This window comes from Equus caballus, chromosome X (assembly GCF_041296265.1).
Source record: "Equus caballus isolate H_3958 breed thoroughbred chromosome X, TB-T2T, whole genome shotgun sequence".
NCBI classification, from domain to species: Eukaryota; Metazoa; Chordata; class Mammalia; order Perissodactyla; family Equidae; genus Equus; species Equus caballus.
Window position 1 is genome coordinate 71,132,608 of NC_091715.1, and position 19,951 is coordinate 71,152,558.

At 40.0% G+C, this 19,951-nt stretch overlaps 1 long non-coding RNA gene across 1 annotated transcript in view; it reads left to right on the forward strand.

Annotated features, from left to right (window-relative positions):
- The window catches only part of LOC138921870 (uncharacterized), a 51,218-nt gene that overhangs the window by 16,342 nt on the left and 14,925 nt on the right, over window positions 1-19,951 (forward strand). The window contains exon 3 of the long non-coding RNA XR_011434818.1: window positions 3,387-3,493. This is a non-coding gene — a long non-coding RNA (uncharacterized lncRNA). The remainder of the gene's footprint in view (window positions 1-3,386; window positions 3,494-19,951) is intronic.

Sequence of the window (19,951 nt, forward strand, 5' to 3'; positions counted from 1 at the left end):
AGGAAAGTAAAAACAACAAAGGTTGCATGGGGGCTAGATTTGTTAGACATTATGATAAAATTGGCAAGAATTAGCCACTAATTTGATTGACAGAAGAAAATGCTTTGTTACTGAGTTCTTTATTTGGAAGGACCCTTCCTTCCTATGTTGTGGCTAAGAGCCTAATTCCATAAATTCTAGAGCAGCAGGCCTTTGGGTCTATTTGGTAGACAAAACTCTATCTTGTGTCAGAATGGAAATTCTGGAGTGCTGACCCTGAGGCAGAACCAGCCATGCCAAAGTCTACAGATTCATCACTACCTGACAGTTCTGTGAATGCTGGCTCTGTCTCCAGATTCCCATAATAATAATAGTAGTTGTAATAATAGTTAACACTTATTGACTGCTTACCTTGTGCTAGGCCCCATTTTAAGTGCTTTGTATGCACTGTTTGTTTAATCATGTCAAAAACCCTCAGAGATTGTGCTGCTATCATTCCCTGTTTTGAGATGCAGAAACTGTGACTCAGACTTGCCTGCAATTCACACTTCAAGTGAATAAAGCCAATATTCAAAACTTAAGCAGCCTAACTCTAAGGCCCTAGCCCTTGAATGTTTTACTATTCCAGAGGTCCTTGAAAGTAGGTGACTAGAAAGAGAAAACCTCTTTGACAGCTTCCTCTGCTTTGACCGCTTTCCCTCAATCATTTTTCCTTTCTATGTAACTGTAGGGAGGAAGCCTTTTCCTCTGCCTAATGTGGGTTCATCTGGCCGGAGAATGAATTAAATTCACATGAGACAGAATAGCAAGAGAAAATTAAACAAAGCTTTATGAGGAACCATGGTCCGGGGCCTTTCTTCCCGAAGGAAGAAAGGGCACCAAAGAAGTGGGGTGCACATAGTGGTTATATACCCCCAAACAGGGTATTTCACATATGATTGAAATGTCCCTCCCACAAAAGTCACAAGATTGCCCCGTCGGCACAGTGCTTGATGGACACAGCAGGTAGTGGGTCTGCTGTCTTGGAGGGCGTAGCAGGAGGCAAGTCTATTGTCTCGAGCTGGGTGGTCACAGGTGAGCGCAGCAATCAGTTCCTAGCCTAAGGAAAGATGCTTCATCCTGAAGGAAATGCCAATGTTGGGAGGGGGAGGGAAGTCAGTCACAGGAGGTTACCAGACTAGCACAATAAACAAATGCAGATTTAAGTCCTTGCCTTCCCCACTGATTAAGGGTTTCTTGAGATATCTTTACAGATGGAGAGTTCCTTTACAATGTAAATGTCTCTTACAAAGGGTATGTAAATTCTACTTTTCAGTTGCTTTCCTGTCTGCAAAGGAACTAGCCTCAAATAATCATGCCAAAGAGACATACATTGGGGTGGCCAATTCCAGACCCCTCCATTACCTAATATTACTGCTATTTTTATTCCCTTTGTCTATCATAAAATACTCCTGTCCCATTATCAGTTCCCTCACAGTCACTTGGTAGAAAATCTCTTCTTAGTAGTCCTCATATCCCTGCCTCCATTGTAGGTATTTTGTCTGAGTCTTTTGGTGAATCTTCCTCCTAGTTTATCCTGATAGGAAATTTTATATTTATATATTTCAGAGTCAGAAAGTGGATGGGGCTGATGGACTACTGGGATAAACTAAGTAGACCTTCCTTCTGAGTCAGTTCACAGGTGTGTGGAGTGAGAAAGTTTTATCTTAACCACAGGCAGATATCAAGGATCCAGGAGGAGGGAGCAAATTTTGCTGAAGGGAGGCTGTGTGTATTAAGAGTGAGTCAAGCAAACTATAGCCAGAAGGTTAAATCCAGCTGTTACCTGCTTTTGGAAATAAAATTTTATTGGAACACAGCCATGACCATTCATTTATGTGTTGTCTATGGCTACTTTTGTGCTACAACAACAGAGTTGAGTAGTTGCAATAGAGATCATATGGCTCACAAAGCCTAAAATATCTATCTGACCCTTTACAGAATATATTTGCCAGCCCTGGTATGTGAGATGGAGCATCCTGTGTGATTGGAGGTTTCTGTGCAGGGAAATGCTAAGAGATTAAATCTGTATTTTAGATAAAGACATTTGGAAGTACTGAGAGGAAGAAGTTAGATGCAGGAACCAGAGTGGAAGTTATCAAAACTGAGTAAAAAAGAGGTAGGGAGGGCTTAGTGCAAATAGATAAAAGGGATCTGCTTTTAGAGATGCCAGTAGAGACAGGTTCTCTAGAATATGGCTGAAATGTGCGTTTGTGTGTGTGTGTCTGTGTGTGTGTATCTGTGTGTGTGTGTACACATATGTATGTTGGGGAGGGAGAGTCTCTATTCTGAGAAAAAGAGAAGATAGAGAGAGGAATATGGTACAAAAACAAGTAGAGTGAAAAATACCCTCTTGTTTCTTTAATTTATATTTGAAGTGACTGCTACATTCCTTGCTGCAGAAGGAGTTCCAGAAATTTTCTCTAGGACTGGTCTTCCAAGGCCTGTATTTATTAGGCAACATTGCCCCTAGTGTCTTCATGGCAGCATTGCGCTCTGATAGAAAGGCTCATGAGGATTACTTGACCAGGGCTGAAAATGGTATAGACCAATTGCAAAGATCACATTGCTCAGTTTTTCCTTCTTTATCAAAATTGATGTAGGTGACCAGATGGACTCTCACTAGAAGTACATTGGTAAAGTCTGCTTTTTGAAAGAGGTTGTGAAGGGTAGTGGACCTGGGTGTCTTTTTTTGCCTTGTGAGAACAATTCACGTGAATCTGAAGTACAAAATACTATTATTTACTCTCAAGAAACTGCCTTAAGTTCTACCGCATCTACAAGGTCATGGACTAAGAATAATATCTTAAGAACTTTTGAGGGTCACTTGTTATGGGTGGTCATGTGCAGGAACTACTGAATTCATGAGCTGCCCCTCCTTTCCATCTCCCAGGCCAGGGTTTCTTCCTTCCTGCTGAAGCCCTGTGAAGATGTGAAAGTAGAAAGAATATGTCAAGTCAGGATACAGCCCTGGCTTTGCAAACACCACCCCTATCATAAGAAAGGCTGGGTGTCTTAGTCCCCAGGACTGCTCTTTGTCTTTCAGGATATGACCATAATTCTCAACCACAAGGTTTTACTCCCCACCATGAACACACACTGAGTGTATCAGTTAAGTGCATAGTCCCCCGTTACACTTTGTCGGGGGGAGACTGAACTATCTTTTGCAACTAGCCTCAAGGAGCCAAGAATGGCAAACAGCCATGGGCTATGCATCAGGGGGACCAAATTGAAAGTCTAAATGAAGAGAGTATAATGGAGCAGGTCTGCTGTGACACTTGTTTTGCTCTTAGTCGCCACTTATTTTGGCATGGTACAGTTAGAATAAATAATGACTATTTGAAATAACGTCATTACGTTTGTTGCAGATTGAGTATGTTCAAGCACAGATTTTATGGCCTTGTTACCCAAAAGGCTGCTGGCTTCTGGCCCTGCCTGAAGATTTCCTAAAGAGGTCACAAATTCTGGGACACAAGTGAGTAGCAAGTGGGATTGCCCTTCCTACTTCCTTTTTTACTGTTTTCACTATTTCCTTCTCTTTGCTCTGTCTTCCCTGAATCTGAGTTCTGTCCATCTTGTAACACCATCACTGGTATAATCCAGAATGGCATGTAGAACTAGAAAGAATTCTACGACAGGAGTTGTGCAAAGATCCTTCAGGAGCTGTGGCTTTATAATTAAGTATTTTAATCGCTTAGGAAACATTGCTTAATAATATGTCTGATCTCCAGTTTTCTCATCTTTATTAGGGGGTAGAACTAGATGAGCTCTGAGATACCCAAAATCCGTTTGAGATACCTTCAAATCCATGAACACATTTTTTTGCAGCTCCAAATGTTTCTATGGGAGGATACAGAGATATCCTTCAAGGGTTCACAATAAATGGGGGGGACAGAGAGAGAGCGAGCAAGCAAGAGAGAGAGAGAGAGAGAGAGAGAGAGAGAGGAAGGGAGGGAGGGAGGACGGGGGGGGGAGACAGTGAGAATGAGAATGGAGTCTCTGATAAGTAGAGATTGTTCAGTGAGAGGGGAGGGGAGAATGGAGTTAATTCTAACCCATGACATCTGGGGAGGCCTCTAGAACAAGGTGAGAACTGAGCATGACTTTAATGTAGGGGAAGATCATTTCAGGTTTAGATGTTTGTTTTGAGTCTTGAATTATTAGGGAAACAAGGTTTGGAGCCAGACTTCTCGTTTTAATCCAAGCTCCACCACTTAGCAGCTATGATGTCTTGGGAATGCTACTTAACCTCCCTGGGCCTTAGTTTCATCATCTTTAAAATGGGGATAAAATAGTAATAGTAATTTATTATGATAAAGTGAGTTAATATATATAAAGTTCTTAGAACTCTGTATGGTAGTAAGGTTTCTGGTTAGAGAAGTGCTAGGAGACTAGGGAAACCTTTCTATAGATAGAGTTTCTTGTAGGTACTGTTGAAGATGGAAGCTAGAGGTAAGAACCAGAAAGAAAGTTATTTCAAGATCACAGATGAGAGGTGACAAAGTATGATCTAGGTAATGCTGGTAGGAACCCAAAGGATAGGTCGGTATTTAGAGATGAAGTATCTAATCTGTAGTCTTTAGAATCTGTGGGAGTTACTTGCTCAACATAACATGTTTCATCTGGTCCAAGATGCCATCAATTACACCATTATTTTATGGACTAACGGGAAATTAAAAACTCTGCCAATTAGGGGCTGGCCCTGTGGCCGAGTGGTTAAGTTCACGTGCTCTGCTTTGGTAGCCCAGGGTTTCGCTGCTTCAGATCCTAGGCACAGACCTAGCACCGCTCATCAGGCCATGCTGAGACAGTGTCCCACATGGCACAACTAGAAGGACCTGCAACTAGAATATACAACTATGTACTGGGGAGGAGCTTTGGGGAGAAGAACGAGAAGGGGAAAGGGAAGGCGAAGGCGAAGGGGAAGGATAGGGAGAAAAAGATTGGTAGCAGATGCCAATCTTTCAAAAAAAAACCCTCTGCCAATTAAACTATGTCTTGCCATTAAACTTAAGACTCATCTTGATATACCAGATGTTAAAATGTGTAAAAAACCATACATTTTAGAATGGATGAAATAAGGTATGTACACAGGAAGGATGGTGGAGGGAAAAAACTCTTTCTGTAACTACAAATTTCTGTTTGAGAGGTGAATTCTGTTCTTGTTTCAGAATAGTCTTTCCAGAATTTTTCCTAGGACTTTTCATTCCTTTATAGGTAATGCTGGAAAGGCTAGAGAATCTGTGTGCTTTATTTAAGATGTTGTGTTTAAACTACCTCACCCCTTTTCATGCGGTCTGTCTTTAACACAAAACAGTTGGGTTGAGGAATGGATTCAATGAGAAGTGGCCTCTTTGTTTTTCATGCTTGAGAAACTCACTCATGTGGACTCAGCCTATTACCATACAAACGTGTTATATCTGTCTTGAACTTCAAATTTTGAACAGACTGGATCAGAAACTATTAAGGCAATCTTTCTTTCTTCTGGATTTGCCTGTTTTCAGTTTACCCTATTTGTTCTTTGCTGCCACCCCCATCAATGGAAAAACCTTCATTAACAGAAGCCAATGCACCTTGTAATCTTTTGGATCCTTTGTCTTATATAACAGGAGCATGAAGAGAAGTAGGTGCTGGTATGTTCCTCTTAAAATCCCATGGTAACATTGAAGTGCCCTGTATAGATAGATGAAGATAAGGAAGATGCTGAGGGACGATTCTGCCTTGGCTTCCTTCCCTCATCATTCAAGGTGCTAGATATCCTGAGAGTGGCCTTTAATTCCCACCCCTCCCCTGCCACCAACTAGAAGATGACTACAGTTCCCCATCATGAAATACAATAGTCCACCTTATCTGCGAGGGGTACGTTCTAAGACTCCCAGTGGATGCCTGAAACTGCAGATAGTATTGAACCCTATATATACACTATGATTTTTCCTATACATACATACCTATGATAAAGTTTCCTTTTTTTGTGTGAGGAAGATTGGCCCTGAGCTAACATCTGTTGCCAATCTTTCTCTTTTTGATTCCTCCCCAAAGCCCCAGTACATGATTGTATATCCTAGTTGTAAGTCCTTCTAGTTCTTCTATGTGGGATGACACCACAGCATGAGTTGACAAGCAGTGTGTATGTCCGTGGCCAGGACCTGAACCGGTGAACCTCAACCACTGAAACAGAGCATGCGAACTTAACCACTATGCCACTGGGCCAGCCCCAATAAAGTTTATTTCTAAATTAGGTGCAGTAAGAGATTAATAACAATAACTAATCATAAAATAGAATAATTATAACAATATACTGTAATAAAAGTTACTGTAAATCTTAGCAACTTCAGAATACAATATTTTTCTTTCCTTATTTAGTTGAGAACTTTCACCTTTTCACTTAAAGGAAGCACTTTAAGGCTTCTCTTTGGCATGTCAGAATTGCCAGTATAACTACTCTTGTGCTTTGGGGCCATTATTAAGTAAGATAAGGGTTACTTGAACACAAGCACTGCAATACTGTGACAGTCGATCTGATAACTGAGAGCTACAAAGTGACTAATGGGCAGGTAGTGTATACAGTGTGGATATGCTGGACAAAGGGATGATTCATGTCCCAGGTGGGATGGAGCAGGACAGCATAAGATTTCATCATGCTGCTGAGAATGGCAATTTAAATCTTATGAGTTGTTCATTTCTGGACTTTTCCTTTTAATGTTTTTGGACTTCAGTTGACTGCAGGCAACTGAATCTGCAGAAAGTGAAACCACAGATAAGGGGGAACTACTGTAGTCATCATTAGAACTGCATTTCCCATGTACACATTATAACTCTATTCCTGAGGCTAGAAGAACTCTTGCTCTTAACCTCAGGTAAACCTGAAGGCTAGCTAGATAAGGGAACTGAATTGAAAGTGTGTGTATAATCAATGGAACAGACACAGTTCCCTCATACCTTTTGTCTTTTTGTTCATTCTCCTCTTTTTCCTCTAGAATTTAAAGAGTGAGGAATCATCATGGCACCTTTATTTATTTTGGGCTGGATAAACCAGGAGTAGGTTGGATCTGCTCAGGCAAGCAGCCTATGGACTTTAGGTTCTCTCGCCAAATTTGCTAAAGAGGCTGAGTATCTGGGGACACAGGCGAAGGAAAGATTGTTTTCTCCTTTTTCCCTGCCTCTGATTCTACACTACTTTAAGCCCCAATCCCTAGTATAATGTATAAAACATGCGCAACATAGAAGGACAACTGGACTCAGATCTTGTTTTCCCATTTCTAACCACTTGTCCCTGAACAGGTTTTGAGTCCTCATCTTGTGCAAGGCAATGTCCTTGGCCCTGTAAAGAGTGCACAGATGGAAAAGACACCTTTGCTGCCTTCCAGAGGATATCTATTGGAAAGTAGAACCCATACACATGCAGATGATCTTAGTATCTAGAGCCAACGAGTGATATGTGCCATAATGAAAGTATTAATTTTAATGATAGAATAGTGGGATGGGGTGGAGGGAGGATAAACATTTCAAATGTGGTAAACTATGATTGCTTCAAGGTGATGATGAGATTTGAGCCTGATCTTAAGTGATGTAATAATGGGAGATTATTCCAGGTTGGAGGGGACAATCTGAGAATTTGTAAGGCCTATTTGTAGGTTAGATTCAAGAATCAGTTATAGCTGGAGCATATGCTGTGGAGATGTGTTTGGGCTAGAATGTAAGCAAGAATCAGTCCTTGGTGGTACCAGTCTGTTTAATCAAGGGGTTTTTAGGTTTATGTTGGAGGAGAAGTTGAATAAGTAATCGTTTTCTCAAATGCCCTGAAGAATGCGTGGCTCATAGTAGACACTAAATAAACATTTCTTAAATGAAAGAGATTTGGGATAGGGGAATTAAATAGAGTTTATATTTGTAACTAGACAGGTTAGTCTAGGAATGACAAAACTTTGCTGATGAATTAGGGGGAGAGAGTCTGCTGATGCAGAGGTCATTTGGGAGGCTCTCCCAGTAGTCTAAGTAAGACATAATAAGGACTTACAACTAATGTAGGAGCCATGAGAATAAAGAGTGGACAGAGTGCATTTTCCTTCCAGAGGTTAAAAGTGTAAAATTGGATGAAGGTGGGATGGGTGTGATGGGTGACATCCAACCACAGTGACTGATAGGAAGAAAGTATGTCTTAGAGAAGTAGAGTGATAGAAGAAAGGGAAAAAGAGAATGAGAGTGAGTAGAAGGGGGAGAGGGTGGTAAAAACCACCCTGCCATTGCTCCAAGATTTGTTTCCAAGAACCACTCTCTCCCTTGCTACACCTTAAGGTCTATTCTAGAAACTTCCTCCAGGACTTCTGGCCAGTGTTTCCATATTGTTAGGCCATACTGCTTCTGCTGTTTATGAGTGATGCCTTCAATGAGGGGAGATGCCTTCAAACTGAGAAAGCCAAAGACCATGTGAGCAAAGGAGATGCCTACCATACCCAATCAGAAGTGAACTTGAGATACTTTAGAAGAGTCCATGGGCATCGATACCATTCAGTATTATTTTTATTGAGTTCATAATAGCTTACATCAATGTGAGAATTCAGTTGTACATTATTTCTTGACTGTTACCACATAAGTGCTTCCCTTCACCCCCTGTGCTCACCCCCTACCCCCCTTCCCCTGGAAACTACTGAACTGTTTTCTTTGTCCATGTATTTGTTTATATTCCACATATGAGTGAAATCATCAGGTGTTTGTCTTTCTCAGACTGGCTTATTTTGCTTAGCATAATTCCCTCCAGGTCCTTCCATGTTATTGCAAATGGGATGAATTTATCTTTTTTATGGCTGAGTAGTATTCCATTGTGTATGTATACATATATATATACCATATCTTTATCCAATCATCAGTCGATGGGCACTTGGATTGTTTCCATGTCTTAGCTGTTGTGAATAGTGTTGCAATGAGCATAGGGGTACATATGGTTACTTTGGATTGTTGATTTCAAATTGTTTGGGTAGATACCCAGTAGTAGGATAGCTAGGTGGTATGGTAGTTCTATTTTTAGTTTTTTGAGGCATCTCCATACTGTTTTCCATAGTGGCTGCACCAGTTTGCATTCCCACCAGCAGTGTATAAGGGTTCCCTTCTCTCCACACCCTCTCCAACATTTGTTCTTTTTAGTCTTAGTGATCATAGCCATTTTAACAGGCATAAGGTGATATCTTAGTATAGTTTTGATTTGCATTTCCCTGATGATTAGTGATGTTGAACATCTTTTCATGTGTTTATTGGCCATCTGTCTATCTTCTTTGGAAAAAATGTCTGTTCATATCCTCCGCCCATTTTTCAATCAGGTTGTTTGTTTTTTCATTGTTCAGTTGTGTGAGTTCCTTATATAGGATGGAGATTAGCCCCTTTTCAGATATATGATTTGCAAATATTTTTTACCAATTGGTGGGTTGTTCTTTGTTTTGATTCTAGTTTCTTTTGCCTTGCAGAAGCTCTTTAGTCTGATGAACTCCCACTTGTTTCTTTTTTCTTTTGTTTCCCTTGTCTGAGAAGACAAGGTATTTGAAAAGATCCTTTTTATTTCAATGTCAAAGAGTGTACTACTGATATTATCTTCCAGGAGTTTTATAGTTTCAGGACGTATCTTCAAGTCTTTGATCCATTTTGAGTTTATTTTTGTGTATGGCATGAGATAGTGGTCTACCTTAATTCTTTTGCATGTGGCTGTCCAGTTTTCCTAACACCATTTATTGAAGAGACTATCTTTTCTCCATTCTATGTTCTTGGCACATTTGTCAAAGATTGGCTGTCCGTAGATGTGTGGTTTTATTTCTGGGCTCTCAGTTCTGTTCCATTGATCTGTGTGCCTGTTTTTGTACCAGTACCATGCTGTTTTGATCAGAATGGCTTTGTAGTACATTTTGAAGTCAGGGATTGTGATACCTCCAGCTTTGTTCTTTTTTCTCAGGATTACCTTAGCAATTCGGGGTCTTTGGTTGCCCTATATGAGTTTTAGGATTCTTTGCTCTATTTCCATGAAGAATGTCATTGGGATTCTGAAAAGGATTGCATTGAATCTGTAGATTGCTTTAGGTAGTATGGACATTTTAACTATGTTTATTCTTCCAATCCATGAGCAAGGAATCTCTTTCCATCTCTTTATGTCATTATTAATTTCTTTCAGTAATGTCATAGTTTTCATTGTATGAGTCCTTCACCTCCTTGGTTAAATTTATTCCTAGGTACTTTATTATTTTAGTTGCAATTGCAAATGGAATTGTATTCTTGAGTTCTCTTTCTGTAAGTTCATTGTTGGAGTATAGAAAATAACTGATTTTTGTAAGTTGATGCTGTACTCACAACTTTACTGTAGCTGTTAATTATTTCTGTTAGTTTTCTGATGGAATTTTTGGGTTTTGTATATATAAGATCATGTCATTTGCAAACAGTGAGAGTTTCACTTCTTCACTCCCTATTTGGATTCCTTTTATTCCTTTCTCTTGCCTAATTGCTCTAGCCAAAACCTCCAGTACTATGTTGAATAAGAGTGGTGATAGTGGGCATCCTTGTCTTGTTCCTGTTCTCAGGGGCATGGCATTCAGTTTTTGCCCATTGAGTATGATGTTGGCTGTGAGTTTGTCATATATGGCCTTTATTGTGTTGAGGTAATTTCCTTCTGTCCCCATTTTGTTAAGAGTTTTTATTGTAAATGGCTACTGGGTCTTGTCAAATGCTTTCTCTGCATCTATTGAGATGATTATGTGGTTTTTATTCCTCAATTTGTTGATGTGGTGTATCCCGTTGATTGATTTGCGGATGTTGAACCATCCCTGTGTCCCTGGTGTGAATCACATGTGATCATGATGTATTGCTTGATCCTTTTGATGTATTGCTGAATTTGGGTTGCCAAAACTTTGTTGAGGATTTTTGCATCTATGTTCATCAGCAATATTGACCTGTAGTTTTCCTTTTTTGTACTGTCCTTGTCAAGCTTTGTATCAGAGTGATGTTGGCCTCATAGAATGTGTTAGGAAGTGTTCAATCTTCCCTAAATTTTGGAATAGCTTGAAAAGGATAGGTATTAAATCTTCTCTGAAAGTTTGGTAAAATTCCCCAGGGAAGCTGTCTCGTCCTGGAGTTTTATTCTTTGGGATGCTTTTGATTACTGTTTCAATCTCTTTCCTTGTGATTGGTCTATTCAGATTGTTTCCTCTTGACTCAGCTTTGGGAGGTTGTAAGAGTCTAAGAATTTATTCATTTCCTCTAGATTATCCATTTTGTTGGTATATAGTTTTTCATACTATTTTCTTATAATCTGTTGTATTTCTGTGGAGTCTTGTTATTTCTCCTCTTTCATTTCTGATTTTGTTTATCTGGGCTTTCTCTCTTTTTTTCTTTGTAAGTCTGGCTAGGGGTTTGTCAATTTTATTTATCTTCTCGAAGAACCAGCTCTTTGTTTCATTGATCCTTTCTACTGCCCTTTTTGTTTCAATAACATTTATTTCTGCTCTGAGTTTTATTATTTCTCTCTTTCTGCTGACTTTGGGCTTTGTTTGTTCTTCTTTTTCTAATTTAGTTAGGTGTAATTTGAGATTGTGTATTTGGGATTTTTCTTGTTTGCTAAGATGTGCCTGTATTGCGATGAATTTCCCTCTTAATACAGCTTTTGCTGCATCCCATATGAGTTGGTATGGTATGTTATCATTTTCATTTGTCTCCAGATATGTTTTGATTTCTCCTTTAATTTCTTCAATGATCCATTGCTTGTTCAATAGCGTGTTATTTAGTCTCCACGTCTTTGTCCCTTTCTCAGCTTTTTTTCTTGTATTTAATTTCTAGCTTTATGGCATTATGATCAGAAAAGATGCTTGTTATTATTTCAATTTTCTTAAATTTATAGAGGCTTGCATTGTTTCCCAGCATATGGTCTATCCTGGAGAATGTTCCATGTGCACTTGAGAAGAATGTGTATTCTGCTGTTTTGGAATGGAGTGTTCTATATATTTCTATTAAGTCCAACTTGTTTAGCTTTTCATTTAATTCCACTGTCTCCTTGTTGATTTTCTGTCTGGATGATCTATCCATTGATGTGAGTGGTGTGTTGAGGTCCCCTACTATTATTTTGTTATTTGTAATATCTTCTTTTAGGTTTGTTAATAGTTGCTTTATGAACTTTTGGTGGTCCTATGTAGGGTGCATACATATTTATAAGTGTTATTTCTTCTTGATGGAGTGTCCCTTTGATCATTATATACTGCCCCTCTTTGTGTCTCTTTACCTGTCTTATCTTGAAGTCTACTTTGTCTGATATAAGTATTGCAACACCTGCTTTCTTTTGTTTGCCATTAGCTTGGAGTACCACCTTCCACCCCTTCACTCTGAGCCTTTGTTTGTCATTGGAGCTGAGATGTATTTCCTGGAGGCAGCAAATTGTTGGATCTTGTTCTTTAATCCATCCTGCCACTCTGTGTCTTTTTATTGGAGAATTCAATCCATTTATGTTTAGGGTGATTATTGATGTATGAGGGCTGAATGCTGTCATCATATTACTCATCTTCTGGTTTTCCTGCATTTCCTTTGTTTCTCTTCCTGTGTGTTTTGGTCTACCCATTGAATTATGTAGTTTTTTATGATGTGTTTCTTTGTTTATTCCTTGTTATTTCTTGTGTCTCTGTTCTGCTTTTATGTTTAGTGGTTACCCTGAGGTTTGTATTCAGAATCTCGTGTATAAGTCCATTTTCTGATGGCCTCTTATTTCCTTAGTCTAAACTGATTCTGTCCCTTTCCTCCTCCCCTCCTAAGTTGTTTTTCTCATATCTTATTCCAACTTGTGTTGTGAGTTTGTGGTTAAAGTGACAAGATTGTCTTTGTTTTTGGTGTTTTCCTTCCCTTTAGCCTAATGCTATAGTTGAATGTGTGCTATCCTATTCTGATTTTTGGCTGCTTATTTATCTCCTTACTCTGTGTTTTGTGATCCCTTTCTCCCTTTTTTCCTTTTTTCAGGTATGAGGGCCGTCTTGAGGATTTCCTCTAGGGGGGTCTTGTAGCTACAAAGTCCCTTAGCTTTTGTTTGTCTGGGAAAGATTTAATTTCTCCCTCATATCTGAAGGATATTTTTGCTGGATAGAGTATTCTTGGCTGAAGATTTTTGTCTTTTAAATATGTGAATATGTCCTTCCATTCTCTCCTAGCTTGTAAGGTTTCTGCAGAGAAATCTGCTGAGAGCCTGATAGGGGTTCCTTTGTAGGTTATTTTCTTCTGCCTTGCTGCCCTTAGTATTCTTTCTTTGTCATTAATTTTTGCCAGTTTTACTACTATATGCTTTGCAGTAGGTCTTTTTACATTGACAAACCTAGGAGATCTGGAAGCTTCTTCCACACATATTTCCCTATCTTTCCCTAGATTTTGGAAGTTCTCTGCTATTATTTCTTTGAACACACTATATGCTCTATTCTCCTTCTCTTCACCTTCTTGAATACCTATAATTCTTATGTTGCATTTCCTCATTGAGTCGGATATTCCTTGGAGAATTTCTTCATTTCTTTTTAGTCTTAGTTCTCTCTTCTCTATTGTCTGGAGCATTTCAACATGCCTATCTTTCATTATACTGATATGCTCCTCTATGATGTCCACTCAAGCATTCAGGGAATCTGTATTTTGTTTTATCTCTTCTATTGTGTCTTTCATTTCTAATATTTCTTTTTTTAAAAAAAATTATTTTTCCTTTTTCTCCCCAAAGCCCCCCAGTACACAGTTGTATAGTTTTAGTTGTGCATCCTTCTAGTTGTGGCATTTGGGATGCTGCCTCAACATGGCTGGATGAGTGGTGCCATGTCCATGCCCAGGATCTGAACCAGCAAAACTCTGGGCCACCAAAGTGGAGCACATGAACTTAACCACTTGGCCACAGGGCCAGCACCATTAATATTTCTGATTGATTCTTTATAGTTTTAATCTCTTTTGTGAAGTAGCTCCTGAACTCTTTGAATTGTTTCTCTACATTCCCTTTTACCTCATTGAGTTTCTTTGATGATAGCTGTTTTAAATTCATTGTCATTTAGCTTACATATTTCTGTGTCCTTGGGACTGAGTTCTGGGTGTTTGTTGTTTTCTCTCTGGTCTGGAGATTTGATGTAGTATCTGATGTTGGAAGGTTGGGTCTTTCTCATTCTGATATTATTTGGTTGCAGTTACAGCCTGTTGCCACTGGGTGGGGGTCAAGAGCAGTGTATTCTGAGCCTTCTGCCTTCAGCAGATATCCCAGGCAGGGAAGCCACAGGGCATGGGGCGAGTTGAGGGGAGGGGGCTTTCTCCTGTGCTCTCTCAGGGATTTCTTGATAAACTCTTGCTTTCTGGTCTCCTGGGGTCTTGGCTTGATAAGGTCACCCCCCCCCAGCAAAAGCTTTCTCCCTGTTAAAGGGCTTTCCTCTAGGCTGCAGGGGCCCTAGGGAGTCCTTGGTGATCCCATGAATGAGCAACCCCTTCTCCACTACTTTCCTCATGGATCCTCCCATGGTCTCGATGGCAGTCTTTAGGGGAAGGAGTGAAGGTCTCTCTTACCCCATTCCAGCTCCTCCAAGGGGACCTCCAGCCTTTGACCCTTTGTCGTGTGGCTGCATGTCTCTCTGAGGTTTTTGTGTTGTTAGGATGTCTTCTGTCAGAGTATGGATGCTCCTTTTTGTTGTATGTTGGAGGGGAGAGAGTCCCAGGCAAGTTCACTCTGCCACAATGCTGACGTCACACTGACACCATTGAATATTTCAAACAAAGGTCACTTCAACATGTGTTTTGTTCTGGAACTGGGTATTTAATGTTATTGACTGAGTTTTTGTGTCCCCACACCAAGTCATATATTGAAATAATAACCCTTAATGTGATTTTATTAGGAAGTAGGTCTTTGGGAGGTAATTAGGTCATAAAGATAGAGCCCTGATGAATGGGATTAGTCCCCTTATAAGAAGAGATACTAGAGAGCTTGCTGTCTTTATCTGCTCTCTCTGCCATGTGAGGATACAAGAAAACAGCCATCAGCAAACCAGGAAGCGTGCCGTTACCAGACACCAGATCTTCTGGTGCCTTGATCTTGGATTTCCTGGCCTCCAGAACTGTGAGAAATAAATGTTTGTTGTTTAAGCCACTATTCTATGGTATTTTTGTTATAGCAGCCCAAACTGACGAAGACAGAAATTGGTACTAAGAAGTGGGGTACTGCAGTAACAAATACCTAAAAATGTGGGAGTGGCTATGGAACTGGGTAATGGATAAAGGCTTGAAGAGTTTTGAGGTGCAAGCTAGAAGAGCCAATATTGCTATGATGGCAGTTTAGGTGATTCTGCTGAGCACTCAGCAAGAAAAGAGGAGAGCTGTAGAGGAAATTTCCATCTTCTTAAAAGTGTAAATAATCATGTACAGAAAGTTGGTATAAAATGGACGGTAAATGCCATTCTGATGAGATATCAGATGGAAATGAGGAACATATTATGGAGAAAAGGTGACCTTCTTATAAAATGGCAAAGAACTTGGCTGAACTGTGTTTATGTTCTAGTGTTTTGTGGAAGGCAGAACTTGGGAGCAATGAAATTGGATATTTAGCTGAGGAGATTTCTAAGCAATGTATTGAAAGATTGGCTTGGTTCCTCCTGACTGCTTCTAGTAGAATGTGAGAAGACAGAAATATATTAAAGATGAAATTGTTAAGCAAAAAGGAGCCAGAACTTAAAGATTTGGAAAAGTCTCCATAACATATGGCTTGTCCATAACATCCCTTTATATGTAAATATTTCAAATATCTATGAATTCCTGTAAAATGGGGCTAAAGAGGGGAGAACTTCCCTAGGGCTCACTTTACTGAACCAGAGTCAGGCTTGGTTTTTTTCTCCGCTGCCATTCCCCGTGTTCATCCATCACTGATTGTTTGGTTTCTCAGACTGGGATGGATGCTCTTCCAAGGCAGGTGCCTGCTTCCCCTGCACATTTCTCTGACACAGTACTTAGCCCAACGTCCTAAGCATCTTTCACTGACATCTTGTTGTCCACGTTTGGCTTCCTCATATCACCGTTGATTAAGTAGGATTGAAGAGGTAGAATCCAAAATCTTTGAGCATGAGGGCTCTGTAATGGGTCCATAGATTGATGCTTTTCTGATTCTTTCACTGATCTCTGTTGATCACCAGGAAAACTACTGTACAAAAGAAGCCTGTGTGCATTTTTCCTTAATTGTAAACATGCAGAGACTCAGGAAGTCATTGTGCTTCAATTCATAATCCTGTGAGGTCCCTTTCTTCCCCATCTTTGCACCACCACTCTGATTGGTAAATACATTAAGGTCTAGTCAGATAAGTGAGATGGCAATAGTAAAGATGTGTTATTATTCTCTTTTCCCTCTCAATATCATAGCCCACATATGTTAGAGCCTATTACCAAATGAGTATGTGACTTCTAGTTCTCCAAATGTGTGTAAGAAAGTAAGTGAAGACAAGTTGTGGAGCTTTGAAGCTTAAAACAAAGCTACCTGATTGGTCTCTTGTCATCAAGTTCTCCATATTGTCTCATAAAATTTGAATGATAATCCCTTCACCTGAATAACCCACACACTGACCCACAGTCAGCTGGGTACTTTTGTTCCTGTGTAGAAGCAACATGAAGCAAACCAAGACTGTACACATCAGCATTATGGTACCCTGATTCTACTCCTGGTCACATCACTAAGATGTGTGTGGCCTTGAAAAACTCCCTGGACATCTCTTTTTAGCTTTTCTTGTCTGCTCTGTTATGGGAAATGTGAGGCATCCAACCTAGCCTGTATATCCTTCTACATTTTCCTGATGGGTTCTCTTATCCATTCCACAAAGAACTGCTTTTGAACTTCTCCACCTTCTTCATGCTCCTAACCTGAAACTACAATACACTATTGAAGTGGGCTAGCATTTACGTGACAAGGTTTCAAAGGATGATACAGGATCTAGAAGTTCTGCTGAGGCTTGCTGCTTTATTAGTGTTCAAGTCTCAATGATCCACAATTGTTTCTTTGATCACTACCTGTTTCTTTGATCACTACCTGTCCCCCTTCCCTACACCTATTCTTCTGTCAGGTCCACAGGACCTTGAATGTTGTGTGTTCTAGATTATATGGAATATGAACAATAAAGAGATACCATGCCTACTGATAGAGAAGTCCCAGAAATTACACTCAGGGAAAAGTTGGGGAAGATAGTCTCATGTATTGTAGACAGCATGCAGATGAAGGGTGTGGTCACAGGTATGGAAAGGCTCTTCCCTGGGTGAATCTGCCAATGATTGGAGGAGATAGGAGTGAAGACTATATGGAGAAATAAGAAAATATGGAGAAACTGTGGCCTACAAAGTTATCTGTATCCTTCACATATTTATTAGTCTGTTTATTCATTCACTTATTCTGCAAAAGCCTACCTACTCCATCCAGGCACTGTGTTAGGCACTAAAATACATGCAAGAAAATGCTGATCAGAGTCCTTACCTTTGGGAAACTTACCCTTTAGTGAGAACTACAGGAAATTGGAATATACAACACAGTATGGTCTGGGATATCCAAAATGGGGAATGTTTGCACCAAGTTTACTGGAAACTTATAAGAGAGGCACCTGACTAGGACTTGTGTTTTCATATAGGCTTCTGGAAGGAGGTGCCGTCTGATCTGAAACCTAAAACATCAGTAGTCATTGCACAGGCAAGGAGAGGTAAGAGATAGTATTCTTAGAAATATAATGTAGCATGTGGAAAAGTTAGAGAAATAGAAATTCTGTGAAGTTAAAGAAATATATGGATTTGCTGTTATTTGTCAAGAGTAAGGGAAATGGTATGTAAGACCTGGGAATTATTTTCTAAAAGTTTGAAAAAGGTAGAGGGGAACCAAGTTAGTAGGATATTTAATTGATATAAAGGTTATTTAATAGTGTGAAATATATGGCATTTGAGTCTGGACTGAAAGACTCGGGTAGGTCTAGTGCAAAGTCTAGTTAAAGAAGAACCATTAGCCAGATGTGCAGGAATGTTAGAATGTTTACTGTGGAGGGTGCTAGAAAGTAGAGTGGTAATGTTCTGTTTTCTGAAAAATTTTGAACATTTTTCAAAGAGGAGTTTCGTATATTCTTTAGTACATGGTAAGTTTCTAATTTTTTAAAAATCGTGTTTGTGCTACAGTGCTGAGTGATTTAACTTACTGTGTGGAAAAATCATTGAGAAAACAAGAGAAGGATTGGATGCATGGGGGAGAAATTGGAGACCAGGAACCTAATCCACAAAGGCTGTCAGAACTGATCAAAGAAAAAGCCTTGAACTGGCTGCCAGGGTCAATGGGAGGGGTGCGGCTTTTCCCAGTCTCCCCTATTTGCATGTGAGACCAAGGTTCCAGGGAAACAGAGTAGTAGAAAGATTGTTTTCTCCTTTGTCATATCTTTTTACCCATACTACTGAAATCCTCCGTCTATGGTATGAAGAAGAGTCTACACACAGAACAGAAAGACTGCTGGATTGAAAGTCTGGTGTCCTGGATCTGGATCCTCCATTCTACCATTACACAGCTGTGTGTCCTTGATCAAATCTCTTAACATCTTAGATTTCCAATTTTCTCTCTGAGAAATAAAGGTGGACATGCATGAGTCCCTAATTTGTGCTTTACAGTATTTGTATGTATCTGTGGGATGCCCAGTTGAAAAAATGATGCAGTCCCTGCCCTTTGGTATCTCAAAATCCATATACATATAGCTGACTGTCATCTTTGAGAGATATAGCCTTCAATGACAGAAAGGAGGAATGATAAAAATTTCAGCCTGGGGAAGCCATAAATTCCTCATGTCAGTGATAAGATGTGAGCATGGCTTCGAATGACGTAATTATGGGGGACAAATAAACTAGGTTGAAGGGGCCAATCTGAGAACATGTAGGGCTTATTTTGGGGACACAGCAAATAGTCCACAGTGGATGGATCATGAAGTGTTTTGGGAAAGGATCCATTTTTGAAAAGAAGATGGAGTTAAAACTTAGTGATGCTTATATGCTCAGTCCAGGGGATTCCAGGCTTAGCTTGTAGGTAAACTAGAGGAAGCAAAGGTTTTTGGACCTAGGAATGAAAGAAGAGCGAGATCAGTGTTTTAGAAAGATGAGTCTGGGAATGATGTAAATTTCAACTTCAGGGTACCTGTGAATCTCTCATCCAGGAGAAAGGATTTCAACATGGACTGAAGAACTCATATGAAGTGTGGGAAGTTATTTTTAGATACAGGCCTGTCTGAGAAGAACCATTAGCCAAATGGTAGAATGAGTGAGGGGTATGTGGGGAGCTATCAAGTAAGATAGTGCTATTCTGTCTCCTGGAAAAAGGCAAATATTCATCAGAGGAGATTTGAGTGTATTTTGCAGTCAATGGGAAGTGACCAAAAGTTTGTGAGTGTTTTTGTGGTACAGTGCTGGGTGATGTGGATTTGTGATTGGAATAATCACTGGGACAGCAGTATAGGGGTTGAATGAAGGCTGGGAATCAGTCATTGGGGGATGGTAATAGAGCAAGGAAATGTCTCTGGGGGAGTGAGAGGAGGCCTAGGATTAGGACTCTCACTTTAGAGATAGAGTTAACATAAAATGTGTCCCTTACTTGGATTAGGGACAAGGGATGCAGCAAGCTTGCCTGGTGCAGTGATGTCTATGTCAATAGGCCCTCTCTTCCATGCTTCAGCTGGACCCTACTTCAGGTCACAGTCCTAAAAACCTCTTGTCATGGAATTCTGTCTCCTGTGAGCATCACCACCTAGTCTCAGGAAAGTCTTCTATCCCCAAGCCTTTCATTCACTCTTCACTCGACCTGAAACTCCCTCCCAAAGATCTCTCAATCTCTGCTTCCATGTCCTGGTTGTTATCAACTCAGAGAGCCAACCCTCCTTCTACTTAAAATAGATTACCCCAATATGTCCCTTCCACACCATTTAACTCT